Below are 19389 nucleotides of genomic sequence, written 5' to 3'. Positions count from 1 at the left end.
GTTTTGCGTGGCGGGGCATACCGGCTCCTACTGTACGAGGATCCTGGTGTAGCCATTACATATAGCAAAACACTAAGACTAAGGGTCTAGTACCCGAAACGCGTCAACGATTTGTCCTGTGTACCAAGTGGCTGTGTCTGCTGTAACTTGTATGTATCAATAAAGAAGAAGTTTTAAGAGGATCTCCATTTGAATCCGAGACCATTCCTTTTTCAAGTTATATGTAGCAATTACATACTCTGGAATTCAACCACCAAGGAGGAACGCGCAGCTTGCGGTGATGCAGGAATCTGCCCAGATCCTACGGTGGGCGGAGACCCGTGTACCGGCAATTTCAGCAATCTACACCCCGGGTGTGGAGAACTGGACTGCGGACTTCCTCAGCAGGACAACGATAGTTCCGGGCGAGTAGTCCCTGCACCCGGAGGTGTTCGAGGCGATCTGGCTGCGTTGGGGTCGCCTCGACGTAGACTTGATGGCCTCAAGGCTCAATCGGAAACTTCCCACCTCCCTCTCCTGAGCAGGGATCCGGAGGCTTGCAGCATGGATGCACAAATCTGCTGTTAAATTAACATGTTTTATAATCTAATGCAAACAATTACACCCAGAGCTTTATAATAATATATAGTGCCATATCCAGCAGCACCACCACACCTCCCCCCCCCCCTCACTGACTACCATGGCCTGCTTGCTTATTATCATTTTGTATAGTTGCTTTATTAATTTATCATTTACATTTATACTATACTAGTGCCAAATGCCAATTTCCACCACCACCACGCCTCCCCTACCTCAGTGACTGAGTGAGTAACTACTCCAATAAACAACATAGTATTAGATGAAAGAAAATAAAATTACCTTTTTAGTAGACCAGAAGAAAAGGTGGCAATTTGGCAAACCAAGCAGTCCAACTGGGCTGGCATATAATCGGCAGAGCAGACTTGGACGGCACACAGCACTGTAGCCACTCCTCCAGACAGCACTACTTCAGGGCCGGGACTTCAGCTCTTCTCCAGAAGTCCCACGATTCGTGCGCACACCTTGTTTTGCCGCGTGGAGCCGTGAGACTTCGAGACAGATTGGGGGCTCGCGCTGGACGTATTATCGGCAAGGTTAGATGCCGATACCGATAACTTAGAAAATCACAAATATCGTCCGATAACCGGTAAATCCGATATCGGTCGATCCCTAGAAGGCACCCCTAGATTTCTTGTGACTGTAGTGTTGTGGTTGCAGAAATGAGACTCCATTCACTTTCACTATGCTTTGATGTACTGAAAGTGCATCCTCCAGTCACGCGATGGGTGCCATGCCAAGATTGCTGTTTAGCCACTGTTTCTCTGAAGCAGATTTGATAGCGGTTTTCCATAGAAGTCAATGGGGAAGTCAAAAAACCTCACTTAAAAACGCTTATAAAAATTTCAAAAGCAACCATTTTCAGCTGATAATTCTAATGAACTTCCACTGATTTTACTTTTGGAGATTCTGCCATGTGAATCTAGACTCCAGTTCCCTTCTCACAGTTTGTGTATTTGAAGAAAAAAAAATCTAACAAGACAAAATCAAAAATACAGTGGGAAATAAATGGGCTTTAGTGCAGTTTTGGCAAATTAGCAGAAAAGAAAAATGTCACACCTGGAGCAAACTGCTGATTTGACAGTTTTTGCTTTGGCTGCAGTAAAGCTATATAAATTGTTGCTGCAAATAGATTTTAATATCCTGTATATACTGTGTTTTCTTGCTTATATGACATAAAATCATTTTTTAGTGCTGAACAAAGACTGTCATCGTATTTATCAGTGCCTGTGACCAGTCGGGCTCACAACATACCTGTAGGCGTACACACACTAAAATATACACAACAGGGGCAATTTCATAGAAAGCAGTGCAATTTAGTATACATTTGGAGTATAGGAGCGATTACTTGAGAAACCCATTTAGATATCAGAAGAAACCTATAAACTCCATGCAGATGTCCTTGTAATAAAACTAGGAGCACATCATGTAATGCAGAATGTGACCACTGATACCAGCCAAGCATGTAAACACGGCTTAGGGACAGTATTCCCTTTAGGGCTCATGCGGATGACCGTGGTTTTCGTCCGCATCCGATCCGCATTTTTTGCAGATTGGATGCAGACCCATTAATTTCAATGTGGCCACAAAAGATGCAGACAGCACAACGTGCGCATTTCGAATCCATATGTCTGTTCTGCTGCCTCAATAAAATGTCCCATTCTTGTCCGTTTTGCAGACAAAAATAAGCAGAGCTAAAGAGGGCATGGCATACCGTTCCACAAAATGCAGAACGCACACGACTGGTATCAATGTTTTGCGGAATGCAAAAATGTCTATGGCCATGTCTATGACGACTTAAGCTGTATGGCTCAGGCAAAGTCTGATGCCGAGCAGACTTTCTGAGCTCTCCCTTAATGATTGTGCAGTGCTCTTTTGCATTGTTCTGCCTGATCATAGAATCATGTAGTTGTACAGTTACAGCTGCATGGCCCTCTCTTTACATCTCTGTGATCTGTGCTGAGGGGAAACAGGGCTAAGGCCTCTTTCCCACGGGCCTTTCCGGATTAGGTCCGGATGCGTCCCGGTGCATTGCTGCAAACCAGCGCGAGTAGGAACGCAATTGCAGTCAGTTTTGACTGCGATTGCGTTGCGATGTTCAGTTTTTATCGCGCGAGTGCAATGTGTTTTGCACGCGCGTAATAAAAAAACCGCCTGTAGTACCCAGACCCGAACTTCTTCACAGAAGTTCAGGTTTGGGTTAGTTGTAGTGTAGATTGTATTATTTCCCCTTATAACATGGTTATAAGGGAAAATAATAGCATTCTGAATACAGAATGCATAGTACAATAGGGCTGGAGGGGTTAAAAAAAGAAAATACATTTTTTAACTCACCTTAATCCACTTGTTCGCGCAGCCGGCATCTCTTCTGTCTTTAACTGTGAGCAATAGGACCTCTGATGACGTCACTGCGTTCATCACATGGTCCATCACATGATCCATCACCATGGTGATGGATCATGTGATGAGCGTAGTGACGTCATCAAAATTTGATGTCATTAAGTGACGTCATTAAAAAGAAATATATCTTTTTTTAACCCCTCCAGCCCTATTTTACTTAGCATTCTGTATTCAGAATGCTATTATTTTCCCTTATAACCATGTTATAAGGGGAAATAATAATGATCGGGTCCCCATCCCGATCGTCACCTAGCAACCGTGCGTGAAAATCGCACAGCATCCGCACTTGCTTGCGGATGCTTGCGATTTTCACGCAACCCCATTCATTTCTATGGGGCCTGTGTTACGTAAAAAACGCACAAAGAGGAGCATGCTGAGATTTTCACGCAACGCACAAGTGATGCGTGAAAATCACTGCTCGTGTGCACAGCCCCATAGAAATGAATGTGTCAGGATTCAGTGCGGGTGCAATGCGTTCAACTCACGCATCGCATCCTTGCGGAATACTCGCCCGTGTGAAAGGGGCCTAAAGTGTTCAGATTCCTGCAACAGATGGAGACAGTGTGAGAGCAGGGGTACAGGGAGCAGTCTGTGTGGAATGGCAAATTAGGCTGTGTGTAGAGAAGGGGAGGAACCACAGAGTCTGTGTAGCACAGGGGTTCATGAGGAGCAGTCGGTGTGAGTGAGAGGGGACCGTGGGAGTAGTCTGGGAGAGAGGAGGCATGGGGAGTAGGGATGAGCAAACTTGTGTTTTCAAGTTCGGCGTGCAAGGTTCAGGTTATCTAAAAATTCCGTTACGGATCCTGCTACCACGGACCATAAGTGATGACCCGTGGTAGCGGAATCCATAACAGAATTCTTAGATAAGCCAAACCTTGTACGCCGAACTTGAAATCACAAGGTCGCTCATCCCTAATGAGGAGCTGTCTGTGCGCCTTGGGTATGTCTGTCCATTCTTGTCTTAGGCCCCTTTCACACGGGCGAGAATTCTGTGCACTGAATCTGGACCCATTCACTTTAATGGGGCTGTGCAGATGAGCAGTGATTTTCACGCATCACTTGTGCGTTGCGTGAAAATCGCAGCATGTTCTTTATTCTGCGCTTTTCACACAACGCAGGCCACATAGAAATGAATGGAGATGTGTGAAAATTGCATAGCATCCGCAAGCAAGGGCGGATACGGTGCGATTTTCACACATGGTTGCTAGGAGATGGTGTTAGTAAATTGATAAAAGTTAATTTACTGTATTATTTTCCTTTATAACCTGGTTATAAAGGAAAATAATAGCATTCTTAATACAGAATGCTTACTAAAATGTTGCTTGAGGGGTTAAAAAAATTAATAAAAATTAACTCACCCCATCCACTTGTTCACGTAGCCGGCATCGTCTTCTTTCTTCTTCTTTCAGGACCTGCAAAAGGAACTTTGAGCAGGGCTGTGGAGTAGGTAGATAAATGGTCCGACTCCGACTCCTCAGTTTTTGGTACTTCCGACTCCGACTCCCCGACTCCCACTCCTCTGTATTTAATATGCAAATGTATTTTATACATTCCTTGAAGGAAAGAAGGACAACATACAGTCAGGTCCATAAATATTGGGACAGCGACACAATTCTAACATTTTTGTCTCTATACACCACCACAATGGATTTGAAATGAAACAAACAAGATGTGCTTTAACTGCAGACTGTCAGCTTTAATTTATGGGTATTTACATCCAAATCAGGTGAACGGTGTAAGAATTACAACAGTTTGCATATGTGCCTCCCACTTGTTAAGGGACCAAAAGTAATGGGACATAATAATAATAACTCAAACTTTCACTTTTTAATACTTGGTTGCAAATCCTTTGCAGTCAATTACAGCCTGAAGTCTGGAACGCACAGACATCACCAGACGCTTGGTTTTATCCCTGGTGATGCTCTGCCAGGCCTCTGCTGCAACTGTCTTCAGTTCCTGCTTGTTCTTGGGCCATTTTGTCTTCAGCAAGTGAAATGCATGCTCGATCGGATTCAGGTCAGGTGATTGACTTGGCCCTTGCATAACATTCCACTTCTTTCCCTTAAAAAACTCTTTGGTTGCTTTTGCAGTATGCTTTGGGTCATTGTCCATCTGCACTGTGAAGCGCCGTCCAATGAGATCTGATGCATTTGGCTGAATATGAGCAGATAATATTGCAAGAAACTCTTCAGGATTCATCCTGCTGCTTTTGTCAGCAGTCACATCATCAATAAATACAAGAGAAGCAGTTCCATTGGCAGCCATACATGCCCACACCATGACACTACCACCACCATGCTTCACTGATGAGGTGGTATGCTTAGGATCATGAGCAGTTCCTTTCCTTCTCCATACTCTTCTCTTCCCATCACTCTTGTACAAGTTTATCTTGGTCTCATCTGTCCATAGGATGTTGTTCCAGAACTGTGAAGGCTTTTCTAGATGTCGTTTGGCAAACTAATCTGGCCTTCCTGTTTTTGAGGCTCACCAATGGTTTACATCTTGTGGTGAACCCTCTGTATTCACTCTGGTGAAGTCTTCTCCTGATTGTTGACTTTGACACACATACACCTACCTCCTGGAGAGTGTTCTTGATCTGGCCAACTGTTGTGAAGGGTGTTTTCTTCACCAGGGAAATAATTCTTCGGTCATCCACCAGAGTTGTTTTCCGTGGTCTTCCGGGTCTTTTGGTGTTGCTGAGCTGACTGTTGCGTTCCTCCTTTTTAAGAATGTTCCAAACAGTTGTTTTGGCCAGGCCTAATGTTTTTGCTATCTCTCTGATGGGTTTGTTGTGTTTTTTCAGCCTAATGATGGCTTGCTTCACTGATAGTGACAGCTCTTTGGATCTCATCTTGAGAGTTGACAGCAACAGATTTCAAATGCAAATAGCACACTTGAAATGAACTCTGGACCTTTTATCTGCTAATTGTAATTGGGATAATGTAATAACACACACCTGGCCATGGAACAGGTGAGAAGCCAATTGTCCCATTACTTTTGGTCCCTCAACCAGTGGGAGGCACATATGCAAACTGTGGTAATTCCTACACCGTTCACCTGATTGTGATGTAAATATCCTCAAATTAAAGCTGACAGTCTGCAGGTAAAGCACATCTTGTTTGTTTCATTTCAAATCCATTGTGGTGGTGTATAGAGACATAAATGTTAGAATTGTGTCGCTGTCCCAATATTTATGGACCTGACTGTACATGTCATTACCACAGAGCTACTGGCTAGGAAGCCGCTGCCTTCTCCTTTCTGTGCTGATCTTCTGCTGAAGATAGGGCAGGGGAAGGGGCATTTATTGTAAAACATGATTTCCCTAGTAGAATCCCATAGTCATGTTTAAAGTTTAAGCTAAAAATCTGAGTTTACAAGTTTTTATAGCCTTAGCTGAATGACAGCAGTTTTTCAAATGGTTTACAGATTCAGTCTTGAACTATTGACCATCCATTCCCTTCAGTTATACAAGTGTCTAGTCCTGCAAAAAACATATTTACTTAATCAGTTATCAGTGAGAGGCTAGGTTAACCATGGGCGTTGCGTTCCCTGTAACAGCGGAACACAACACATTGGAAAGTATAAGTATTGCCGCTCCTTAACTGTGCGTTGCGTGCCATATAGTGAAGCATATGAAAAGCATGCTTCTTCATGGTCACTTAACGTGTTCGTTTTGCGGTAACGTGACACACTGCATGCATTGGCCTTTATTCTTACAGTAGAGAAGTACCGTATTTTTCGCAAAAGAGGGGGAAAAATAGCAGTGCGTCTTATGGGGGGTGAATGCTGCGACCGTCCGGTGAATAGGCTGAGAGGGAGGAGGGGCTGGGGGCCGGCATCTGTTTCTGTAATGGCAGCGGGGCCCGGTGCAGTCACTGTATTCTACTACACCGGGCCCCGCTCACTGTAGTATACGGTAATCATATCTAACTTGTGGGTATTGTTAAAGTATTCCAATCATCTTAAATCTAGCGCTGTACTACTTACTACTAACTTCTTGGCAGTCAGGAGGCCGGGTGGGCGCTCATAGCGTAGCTCACTACGTCACGCGACTGCTCTGCCCACTTTATGAATGAAGCAGGCACCAGGCCCCCGCTGCCATTACAGAAACAGATGCCGGCCCCCATTCACTACACAGGGACACTGTTATGGAGGGGATCTGTGGATGACACATAAGATAAGATGCTATATATGTGTCATCCACAGATGCCCCCATAACAGTGCAATCCACAGATGCCCCCACAATGATCCCCCATAACAGTGCCATCCACATATGCCCCCATAACAGTGCCATCCACAGATGTCCCCATAACAGTGCCACCCACAGATGCCCCCATAACAGTGCCACCCACAGATGCCCCCATAACAGTGCCACCCACAGGTGCCCCCATAACAGTGCCACCCACAGATGCCCCATAACAGTGCCACCCACAGATGCCCCCATAACAGTGCCATCCACAGATGCCCCCATAACAGTGCCATCCACAGATGCCCCCATAACAGTGCCATCCACAGATGCCCCCATAATAGTGTCATCCACAGACCACCATTAGTTCAAAACCCACCAAAAGCACACCTTTTGGTTCAAAATATTTATTTTCTTATTTTCCTCCTCAAAAACCTAGGTGCGTCTTATGGGCAGGTGCGTCTTATAGGGCGAAAAATACTGTAATTAATTATAACTTTTTGTGAATTGGGACATTTAAACATGCTTTTTTTATTTTATTCCAATTGAAATCTAGTAGGAGTCAGAGTCGGTTCATTTTTTGCCGACTCCAGGTACCCAAAATTGCCTCCGACTCCTCGACTCCGACTCCACAGCCCTGCCTTTGAGGACGTAAGCGCGCTCACCACGTGGTGAGCGCGGTGATGTCAGCACAGGTCCTGCTGAATGAAGATAGAAGATTACGTCATCAAAGGTCCTGAAAGAAGAAGCAAGAAGACAATGCCAGCGATCAATTGGATGAGGTAAGTTAATTTATTTATTTTTTTAACCCCTCAATCCACATATTAGTAAGCATTCTGTATTAAAGGGAAGAGGCGGATAAGGTTCCCTTTAAGAATGCTATTATTTTCCTTTATAACCATGTCATAAGGGAAAATAATAAAATGAATAGAACACCTAACCCAAACCTTAGTGAAGAAGTTCGGATCTGGGTACCACATTCAGTTTTTTATCACGCGCGTGCAAAACACGGAACACAATCACGCGCGTGCAATATCGGAACACAATCGCAGTCAAAACTGACTGCAATTGCGTGCCTACAAATGCGGTTTTCCCGCAATGCACACACTACGCATTCGGAACGCCCTTGTGAAAGCGGCCTTAGCCTTCCTGCTTCAGGGGCAATGCTGGAGAAGTGAGTAAGGCCCCTTTCACACGGGCGAGTATTCCACACGGGTGCAATGCGCGAGGTGAACGCATTGCACCCGCACTGAATCCGGACCCATTCATTTCTATGGGGCTGTGCACATGAGCGTTGATTTTCACGCTTCACTTCTGCGTTGCGTGTAAATCGCAGCATGCTCTATATTGTGCGATTTCCACGCAACGCAGGCCCCATAGAAGTGAATGGGGCTGCGTGAAAATCGCAAGCATCCGGTTGCTAGGAGACGATCGGGATGGGGACCCGATAATTTTATTATTTTCCCTTATAACATGGTTATAAGGGAAAATAATAGCATTCTGAATACAGAATGCATAGTACAATAGTGCTGGAGGGGTTAAAAAAAAAAAAAAAAAATGTAACTCACCATAATCCACTTGCTCGCGCAGCCCGGCTTCTCTTCTGTCTCCTTCTTTGCTGATTGCAGGAAAAGGATCTGTAGTGACGCCACTCCGGTCATCACATGATCCATCACATGATCCATCACCATGGTAAAAGATCATGTGATGGACCATGTGATGACCGGAGTGACGTCACCACAGGTCCTTTTCCTGCAATCAGCGAAGAAGAGAAGAGATGCCGGGCTGCGCGAGCAAGTGGATTAAGGTGAGTTAAATTTTTTTTTATTTTTTTAACCCCTCCAGCCCTATTGTACTATGCATTCTGTATTCAGAATGCTGTTATTTTCCCTTATAACCATGTTATAAGGGAAAATAATACAATCTACACAACCCCGATCCCAAACCCGAACTTCTGTGAAGAAGTTCGGGTTTGGGTACCAAACATGCCGATTTTTCTCACGCGCGTGCAAAACGCATTACAATGTTTTGCACTCGCGCGGAAAAATCGCACATTTTCCCGCAACGCACCAGCCTCTTATCCGGGCCAAAAATATGACGCCCGTGTGAAAGAGGCCTAACTCTCTGGAAACTAGATATGCTAAATTAATTCTCTCTCTCCTCTAGACCACCAGGAACGTAGGCATTAATCTCTTCACTGCACTAGACTACCAGGTTTGTAGACAATTCCTTCTCTGCCCTAGATCCCAGGGATATTACCATAAAATGAATTATGGCAAATTATTTGGCGCTATACTGGAATGTTAATTTGCTGGAGGAACAGCTCCCAGATCCCTGACTTTCTTGGTCACTAGTAACAAAGGCTTATGCCCCTTTCAGACGAGTGAGTGTTCCGCTGCGGACTTGCCTGACCCCAGGAATACCACCGGGGTCACATACCATTATATTGATTTATGATGCTAGGTAAGGGTACTTTCACATTAGCGTTATTCTTTTCCGGTATTGAAATCCGGTAAAGGGTCTCAATACCGGAAAAAAAACGCATCAGTTTTGTCCTAATGCATTCTGAATGGAAAGCAATCCGTTCAGTATGCATCAGGATGTCTTCCATTCCGTCCCTTGTACGGTTTGCAAAAATCCCGGAACACTACCGCACTTGCAGGATCCATTGAAATGTATTAATGCCGGATCCGGAAACAAGTGTTCAGAAAATTGCATATTATTGCAATGCATAAAACTAATGGATCTGGAAAAAAAAGATCAGTTTGCATACGGATTTCCGGATTCGGCAGGCAGTTCCATCAACGGAACTGCCTGCCGGATTCTTCTAACGCTAGTGTGAAAGTACCCTTACCCTTACAGTTCTGGAATGTATTGGATAACACTGACAGCATTATGACCCCAATGTGACCCCGGCAGTGAAGGGGTAACAGGCATCTCTGGCTTGGGTATAATCTGGACTTCTCTAGGTTTATCTTCTATCCCAGTTTCTCCAGAACCTACCTCAACCAAGCAATCTGTCCTTGAAGAACCTGACCTGACCGGGCAACTAGTAGAAATCGTCCAGGTAGGGTACAATGACGATCTCCTTCTCCCTCACATGGGCCATCATTTCTGATATAATATTTGTAAAGACTCTCGGAGCTTGAGAGAGCCCAAAGGGTAAGGCCTGGAACTGAAGATGCAGAACTTCCCCTTCTAGCTAGGCCGCTACCCTCAGAAACCTCTGGTGGCTGGGATGGATAGGGACATGATAGTACGCATCCCTCAGGTCTACTGCGGCTTCTTCTCAGACTATTGCTAGGTGGATTAGGCAGACTATCTCCTTAGCTTACTCTTCTAGGGGGGGGGGGTGTTATTCCGCCCTCGAGATCGAGATTTGGGGCTTACTCTACTAGATCGGTCTCCACTTCATGACCAGAGAGAGCTTCAGCTTCCATAAAGCAGATTTGTAGAGCGGCCACCTGGAGCTCTCCACATACTTTTTTTTTAGGCACTATAGACTTCAGATACCTTCTAATGAGGGCCTTACCTTTGGCCGAAGGTGCTTCATGCTGTTGTCCCACTCTAGATAGAGTATCTTGCCTATTCTCCAGGGGTGCTGTCATAGACGAAAGAGAAATATTGGATTACACTTACCGGTTATCTGTTTTCTTTGAGCCTATGACAGCACCCGATTAATTCCTTTCCCAAAAAAAAAAAAAAAAAAAAGGCAAATATATAATGTTTAGGTTTATTAAGATGTTATGTTTCTTAGTTCTTGAAGAAGGACTGGAGGTAGAGCGGATGGTCCCTCTTTTAAAAGGTGGTTCTGATTCTGGTTTCCTGTCCTGGGGAGGAGGAGCTGGTCTCTCCAGGGGTGCTGTCATAGGCTCAAAGAAAATCGATTACCGGTAAGTGTAATCCAATATTTTTGTAGTGCAGGAAAAAGTATCTTGCGGATATCGGACCCATTCAAGTGAATGGGTCCTCATCCTCAAACAGCGTGCACTCCGCAGCATGGGACACACACACTCATGTGCATGAGCCCTTAGAGGAAACATTACTCAGGGAAGGGTAGTCAGAGAGGCCATGCACTGTCCTGATCACTAACGGATTGTCCCCTATGTATAAGGATTAGGTGGAAGGAAGTGACTTATGGCCACACACCTTTTTTGTCTGTCCCACATCCCTATGTGCAGAGAGTCAGGAGAGCACAAGGCACGTGCTATAAACATAGTATAATATACAATCCGCATACGCTGTACAGTGCAGGACTGCACTACAGGTACAGGGTATTTTTATCATAATGACTCATAGTCTGCTGTGAACACTGTGTCCAGATATTTCTCAGGCTGCTGTTAATTAATTTACAATTAGGTGACCAAAAATTATCACTTATATACCGAAGAGTTAAAAGTGGCAGTTTTTTCAACCTAGAGCATTGTATATATAGACAGATATATTTAAACATTTTAATGTATGCAGAATGTAGAGCAAGATGCTCAGAAAAGACGGAGAAGCAGCAGTGTCTAGCTCTGCAGGGATATGGTTTAATCCCTCCAAAGTAGGTCAGCCTCGCCACACAAAAAAAAAGATTAAAAAAAACATATCTATTACAAACAGTGTTCTGGAAATATGTGATGAATCTGACAGTAAGTCTAATTACTTCTAATACAGCTGAGATCACCCAGAAAGGGCAACTGTGATTGATAGCAGCCACTTTAGTATATAGATCACTGGTATTAATGGGGTTAAAGGGAATGCACCGACAGCAAATAACCTATTTTTTTCACATTTTTGTAGATTTTTTTTCCTTTTGCTTTCCCATGTCACTATATTAGAAAATATTCTTAAAATCCTGCAGTTTTCACTCTGGCCACCGAGCCTCACAATAGGCTGACACTTGCTCACTTTTCTGTAGTCATCTCATTATCATCAAAGGATTAGGGCCCTACTACACTGCCCAATGTTTGGGCATGACAAGCATTCTTTGACGAAAAACACGTTGATTGGTAGTTTTTGCTTGCATCAGCCTATGTAATAGTGAATGGGGAGGAACGATTGTCACTGCTGTCATTCTTCCTCCATTCAGTTATAATGATCTTCAGCCACACATCCTCGATGAAAGAGAGAGAGGTGTGCTACCAGGAACTATGAATTTTTCATTCTGATGAAAGATGCAAATCAGCTGACAAATGAGCATTTGCTTGCTGATCGGGGGCCTGATTATACAGGCCAATTATCGGGAACGAACATTCCTACGAACACTTGGTCCCGATAATAGGCCTGAAAATTGGCTGGTCTAATAGGACTTTTACACTGAAACTAACATGGAAATAGCGCCATTCAGGCTAGGTGATGGTTACTGCTAACCTCCAAATTACAGGTTCATATGGTCTGTGTGGCTGCCATAAAGTATGAGTCTAAATGCTGAAGCAGCTCAGACAAGATGGCTTCCCCCATAATCATGTCCAGAAAATAAAAAAATCTACAGTCAAAAAATAGAAGTTTAGAAAGAACATGTGGAGTTGTACTGAAAGAGCTAAAAGAGTCAGAATTCTGGCTAAGTTTGCACTAACAATCTCATATTTGCCATAATTATATGTTTTAGACACTTTTGTGTATCACAAGTAGCATAATTTTGGTGCAAGGTAAAGCAACGAAAAGGTGGTAATAAAAGAACATTTTCTGAAGGCATCTCTGTCTTATTGGAGGAAGTTACGCCATCTTGGACCAGCCCTAGGTCTACGATACAGATGTGTCTCTATACAGAAGATGTTTTCTGGCTTTATATCTCTGTAATGAAATAAGATAACACATGAAGAAAAGAGAATAGTAATTCCCTAATATTATGTTATCACCAAAGTGTCTTTCACCACCAGCAGAGTGGACACATTCTATGTTTCTATGTTTCTATGTTGCTCCCATGTTCATATGTGCCCGCATTGCTGAGAAAAACTATGTTTTAATATAGGCAAATGAGCTTCTAGGAGCAAAGGGGGCGTTGCCATTACACTTGGACGCTCTGCTCTCTCTGCAACTGCTGCTCACTCTCCTCTTTGATTGACAGCACCAGGCAGGAATATAGAGGCATACATTTTTAATTTTTCCATTCACATAGCTGTATAAGGGCTTGTTTTTTTGTGGGACAAGTTGTTCTTTCTAATGCCATCATTTAATATGGCATAAAATGTAGAGGGAAGGTGTAACAAAAAAATCATCTGTATTGATGGAAGTGCTCATTGCTTCTGGGCTCTTGCACCACCTGACAGTGGGCACCTGGGGCGGACAGCCCCCCCCCTTTGCACTTCACTGGACATAGGACAGTCAGGATCCCATAAGATTACCGCATTTTTCGCTTTAAGACCCTGATGATAAGACACACCTAGGTTTTTGAGGAGGAAAAGAATGGTGTGCTTTTGATGGATGACACACTGTTATGGGGGGATCTGTGGATGACACATTGTTATGGGGGAACTGTGGATGACACACATATGGCACCTTATGCTGGTCCCCTCATGTCCGTATGTGTCACAGTCATTACTGTCTCATTTCCTCCTGTATTACAGTCATTAATGTGTCCCCTCATATACCTGTGTGTTAGGGTTCATTCACACGTCCGTAGAATGGGTCCAGATCCGTTCCGCAACGTTGCGGAACAAATCCGGACCCATTCATTCTCTATGGGGCCGGAAGAGATGCGGACAGCACACAGTGTGCTGTCCGCATCTGCATTTCCAGAGCGCGGCCCTGATCTTCCGGACCGCGGCTTCCGAAAAAATAGAACATGTTCTATTCTTGTCCGCAATTGCGGACAAGAATAGGCAGTTCTATGGGGGTGCCGGCCGGGTGTATTGCGGATCCGGACGTGTGAATGGACCCTTACAGTGAACAGTGACCTAATTACACTGGGCCCCGCTCACAGCGGTCTTCACATGTAAAGTCTATTCAGTTCATCCTCAAGGAGTGGCGCTGCTTTGTTAAACTATTCACCTGTTGTAGTAGTCACTATGAAAGCAGCAGGCAGGCCAGCAGCATCACGTCACTGCTGTGAGTAGGGCCCGGTGTAATGGAGTGCCCCGCCGCCAGTGCAACAGCAGTTGGCGGCCTCCATCCCCTCCTCCCACCCCCCAAGATGGAGCATGTGATCAGGCACCTCCCTGATAGCGGCCCTGTGTATAACACGTGTAACTGGTACATCGCAGGCCGGTATGCCTACGCAGTACAACGCGGCCTGCGATGTGTCAGCCATGTAAGATTGCACCATTCGCATTATAAACACGCACTGCCATTATTGGGGGGAAAAGTGCATCTTATAAAGCGAAAAATATGGTACTTTCCAAGTAATCTGCACATCTCCTTGACTTTTGGAGAAGACAACATTGGGGACATTCGCCACAGTTATCAGAAGACTTCACAGACTTCCAATGGAAATAAAGACACAAACCCCTAGATGCAAGGGATGGAGCAAAAACTATTTTATTTCTAGTTATAGGAGGTGAGATTTCTATGAAGGAGAATTTTAAGGCTGAGTTGATGCAGAGGAAGGCAAAAACCCCTAAGAGAAAAAAGCCAATAAATCTCATGTAAGGGGGAAAATTCCTTCCTGACCACAAATATGGCAATTAGAATAAATCCCAGGCTCAAAGCCATTATCTATCCTGATTTCTATAGATTTTATTGTAATATAAATTTTTATTTTATAAATCTTTTTAATTACTATGTATTGTATTTTATATGCATGATAGGTTTAGTTTCATACATTTTACATATTTATAGACTGTTGATTCAGAAGAAGGCTAAAACCCCCTTGAGGAATGAGCCAATTGTCCTTTTTTGAGGGAGGAATTCCTTCCTTACCCCAAATATAGTGTAGGCACAACTATAGACATAAATATATAGACATAAAGATACAAGTAGAGATATATAAACACAAGTATGGACACAGACAGGACAAATAGATATTGACTTTGAACCTGGGACCCATTCCTCAAGGAGGCTTTTGCCTTCCTCGGGATCATCTCAGCCAGTATGATAGATCTGCATATTCACATATATAACATAATATAAAAACACAAAAAGAAAAAAAAAAGGTTTTTCATAAAATTAATAGCTGACATACAAATATTAGCCATAAAAATATATAATAAAAAAAAAAAATGTTTTCATACTAGGCAGGTTAGGTACTGACTTTTGATCTAAAGATATATCTGTGTCTATACCTGCATCTATCTATATTTATGTAATGTTAATGTGTGTGTGATGTGTGTGTACTTTACAGGCCTGTGTAGAGATGTTACAATAAATCAGTGAGTTCAGGGATAACGGCCGATCCCTGTTATCAGCCCCAGGACTACAATATGCGGCTATTTTTCCTGACCTTACCTGATAGAGTCTGATAGAGTCAAGCACAGACCACTGGGGGTGTATGTTCAGGAGATAATGATGTCTAAAGCCGGGTTTAGACGGGCAGATGGAGCAGCCGATTGTCGGGAAGTAAGTGCTCTGATGACCACTGTGACACAGTGAGAGGTTTGGTCTTGGAAAACAGGTATTTTCCTCCCAGTATGTGCTGCTGGGCTGATTTACAGCCAGGTGAGGTCAAATACCGGTCTGGGTTTTGGCAGCAACTGGCTGTCCTTAAATAGGCAGTTGGGCTCAGCAGCTGAGTCTCTGTGTTGGGATCTGGGAGCCTGGTGTCTGGATGAAGGCTTGCTACCTGTTTGGCGTGAAAACAGGTTGGTGCTGCTGTCAGCAAGGACTCTTTGAGGCAGAATTGCCGCATGGTGTGAATTACCATCAACACCGTAAGGTGACTTTTTCTTTGAATATGACTGTTTGTTTTGTCACTTGCCTAAAGTGTGAATAAAACACTGAACTGTTTTGATCCAAAGAACTTGTTGTTGCCTCTATACTGCGTCCGCTAAACCTGTCTACCAGAGCGAAACCCCACACCACCTAGACACTACAATCCCCAGACTCCACCAGTCAACTGCTGTATCATACTTATTTTCAACAAATACCTCGGGGGCCATGTACACATGTGTGCCTGTCCCTCCATTAGTCTTATTGGAGGAAGTGACGCCATCTTGGACCAGCCCTAGGTCTACGATACAGATATGTCTCTATACAGAAGATGTTTTCTGGCTTTATATCTCTGTAATGAAATAAGATAACACATGAAGAAAAGAGAATAGTAATTCCCTAATATTATGTTATCACCAAAGTGTCTTTCACCACCAGCAGAGTGGAGGTGCTGTTTATGGCAGCCTGAATTACCTCCACATTGCTCCCTATCTGATCTCTCATGTCCCCTTCTATTTTCAACCCTTTAGTCACTTTCTTTTCAGTGTTTGCCCTTCTGTCTCCTGATCAGTTATTTACTCACATTTTTGATGTCCAAGTAACCACACAGATGGTTTCAATCCTCCACGCTGCCGCCAGACAGATACCCGGTGATTAAATAGGCTCACTCCTGAGACTGATGTGCAGCATAGATGTGGCATAGAAACGGGCAGTCTTGGGCAACCAGAAAGTATCCAACGCTCTTGCATTAAAGTTGCTTTGTTGTCCCCTTTTTTGCTAATAATTTTGATGGCCATGTAGGTGTTTTGGTGGGGGACTGATGTCAGGACCACCTGAAGAAACAAATGGCAGTAGTCACAGGAAGGTTCGCCTATATTTATTACATGGGTGATTTATTTTCAAGGATTTTTAGCTATTCAGAGAAGTGGTCGTCAGTCAGGAAACATCCAGACCCTACAGCTGCGCAAAAGTGAGCAAATACTGTATATTGTGGTGTCTGCTCTTGGAAATGTTCTAGAGATTTCTCTTTTATCAAATTTTATATAACTAGAGAAAACTCTAGACAGGACTGTAGGATTATGGGGGATGCTATTACAGATCTAGATCCATATTAGATGCAGTACGGTTGTAATGGAGGTGCATTATTAGTACTGGAGGCACTATTTTTAGTGTACTATAGTATTTGGTTGTATTGGGGAACGCAGGGTCACATTGTTGGGATGGCAAGAGGATGATGTTCTTGGAGCACCAGGATGGGAGTTTGGGTTGAGAAGGTGGGGAGGATGATGGAAAAATGAGGAATCTAAGATTTCTAGGTAACAAACTCTGCAGATGTAGCTGAAAGAAGACATCATGGCGGTTTGGTCCAAATTGTAAAGATGAGTAAACAGAACATCTACATCAGAGAAGATGTCACTGGATATAAAAGACATATGGTGCTGAAGTCTCCTGTATGACCGCACAGTATGCTGATGGTAGTGTTTGCTCTGTGTTGAGTCCCAAATCTCACCTTCTTAGCCCCCTCCTCCATATCATAATTAGACACAACTGGAGGAGGAGGACAGAATGTGGCAGCTGGCACTGGCCACCACAGAGAGGCAGCTCTTGGGGAGGAATTTTGTGCTGCTGGTGCAGTATTTTGTGCTACACTGTAGTATTTTGGTTCTGCTGGGGCAGTATTTTGTGCTGCATTGAGGTATTTGTTTCTGCTGGGGCAGTACATTGTGTTGCACTGTGGTATTTGGTTCTGCTGAGGCAGTATTTTTGGCTAAACTATAGCATTTAGTTCTGCTTGGGCGGTATTTTGCACTGCATTGTGTTATTTGTAGCCCCTCCTGCTTGTTTGGGCCAAGCCTGCATTTGTTTGCCCCACTTTCTGTCAATTTGACCTTCTGTTAAGTTGGACCCGCCTATAACATGGAGCCATGTTTATTATTTTTTGCAGGGCCTCTTTAAGATCTCAGTCCACCTCTGCAAGCATCGCCAACCTATAGTTGCCAGCCATATATCATGCTGTGTCTGGCTCTCCCTCTCACCAGCTGCAGCATTTTCAAGCACCCTTACTTAAGGATACCTTCATGCTATGACCACGAGGCTCTGCAGAGCATTTATATTTTTCTTGTTAGGGAACATTTGCAGTACCCCAGAACAGGGTACTTGAAAAAACGTTCTTGTTATGTAAAGTTATTCAATGTTTTGTAATGTACCAAGTATAATTCTGTATGGATCTGTGGGGTGATCCTGACAGGAAGTTGGACTTAGGTCCACCCCTATCTCAGTCTGTTGTGTGCTATCTGAAGAAGTGAGATAGCACAGGTGAGGCGATGGTCTCATGCGGCAGGGCCGTATTCAACTGAGTTGCTGTCCTCAGATGTCTCCCTTCTCCACCGTTCCCTCTGATAGACTACAGGCCTAGTACCTGTAGCCTATCAGAAGCCGTCATAGGCAGCACAATGACATCATCATCATCGCGCTGCCTGAGCCGGGCTGCATACATCTCAGGGCATAGGCCGGAAGAGGGCTGCACCGCATCACTGACAGCCACATGGAGTTAAGTAATACTGTTTATTATTTTTATTTGGCACCATGCCTTTGGACCACTATTGGGGGCATTATTATAACTGGTGACGGGAGCACTATGGGGACATTGGATCTGCTGGGGAATTTTTAGCACTGGCACACATTATAAAAGGGGTATTTTTTGTACTGGCATACTTTTTAAAGCCTCATGCACACGTCCGTGAAACACGGACCGTGTTATACCGGCCTGGATTTCTTCTGAGTGCAGGAGCGCACGGCGTCATTGGCTGCTATGACGCCGTGCGCTTCCTGCTGCCAGTGTATTACTGTACTGCGGCGGCAGCAGGAAGCGCATGGCGTCATAACAACCAATGACGCTGTGCGCTCCTGCACTCAGAAGAAATCCAGGCCAGTATCACACGGTCCGTGTTTCACGGGCGTGTGAATGAGACTTAAAGGGCATTTTTGTACTGGCACACATTATAATGGGGTATTTATTATACTGCCACACATTATAAGGGGACATCTTTTGTACTGGCACACATTATAAGGAGGTATTGTTTGTACTGGCTCACATTATAAGGGGGCATTTTTTGTACTGGTGCACATTATAAAGGGGTATTTTTGAAGGCACACATCATAAGGGGGTATGTTTTTTTACTGGGACACATTATAAGGGGAATTATTACTAATGGGAGCATTAGGGTGGGCTTTATTACTACTGGGGACTATGGGGAACATGAATAATAGTATGGGCACAATGGGGGCATTATTACTTCTGGAGCAAGATGGTGGCGTTATTACTATTGGGTGGATTGTTAACACTAAGTTCATTCTGGCAGAAAATTCTCTCTCTATTGGTGGGACTTTTGGGAGCACCGTTACTGTGGGAGCAACCTGGCACAGTATCAGCTTAGAAT

The sequence above is a fragment of the Bufo bufo genome, chromosome 3 (genome assembly GCF_905171765.1).
Source record: "Bufo bufo chromosome 3, aBufBuf1.1, whole genome shotgun sequence".
NCBI classification, from domain to species: Eukaryota; Metazoa; Chordata; class Amphibia; order Anura; family Bufonidae; genus Bufo; species Bufo bufo.
The sequence above is the reverse complement of the archived record's forward strand: the minus strand, read 5'-3'. Positions refer to the sequence as shown.